This window comes from Bos indicus, chromosome 11 (assembly GCF_029378745.1).
Source record: "Bos indicus isolate NIAB-ARS_2022 breed Sahiwal x Tharparkar chromosome 11, NIAB-ARS_B.indTharparkar_mat_pri_1.0, whole genome shotgun sequence".
NCBI lineage: Eukaryota > Metazoa > Chordata > Mammalia > Artiodactyla > Bovidae > Bos > Bos indicus.
Genome location: NC_091770.1, coordinates 47,753,605 through 47,754,321, shown reverse-complemented (window position 1 = coordinate 47,754,321; position 717 = coordinate 47,753,605).

Genomic DNA, 717 nt, shown 5'->3' with positions numbered 1-717 from the left:
CATAGACTGAGAATCATAAACTATAATGGACTAAGAAAATGTGTCCTAAAACACTGTGTAAATTTGAGGATCTGGGAATATATCGTTAAAAAGATTGTTTATTCACTTTTGGCTGTGCTGGGTCTTTGTTGCTGTCTAGTTGCAGCGAGCAGGGGCTACTATTCGTTGTGGTGCTTGGGCTTCTCACTGCAGTGGTTTCTCTTGTTGTGGAGCGAGGGCTCTCGGGTGCTCGAGCTTTAGTAATGGAGGCACTTGGGCTCAGTATTTGCAGCTCCCGGGCTCTAGAGCACAGGCTCAGTAGTTGTGGTACACAGGCTTCGTTGCTCTGAGGCATGTGGGACCTTCCCAGACCAGGGGTTGAACCCATATCTCCTGCATTGACAGGTGGATTCTTTACCACTGAGCCACCAGGGAAGCCCTGGGAATATATCATTAATGTCTAAAATTTGTCAGTGGTTATCACTAGGTTCAGGGATTATAGATGATTTCAGTTTTATTTACTTGTACTTTGTGTTTTTTGCCATAAATAACACTACTTGTATAATAAAAAAAAGAAAGTCAAGTCATTTTAAGAAAGCAGAGAGAACATCAGGCAAACAAATTATTCATAAATTCTACAAAAACAGAACTGGCTAGTCCTTGTATTACGTGCCAAGAAAGAGATAAAAGAGGTCTTCAAACATGTTCTCACACATACGCACGCACACACACACAGAC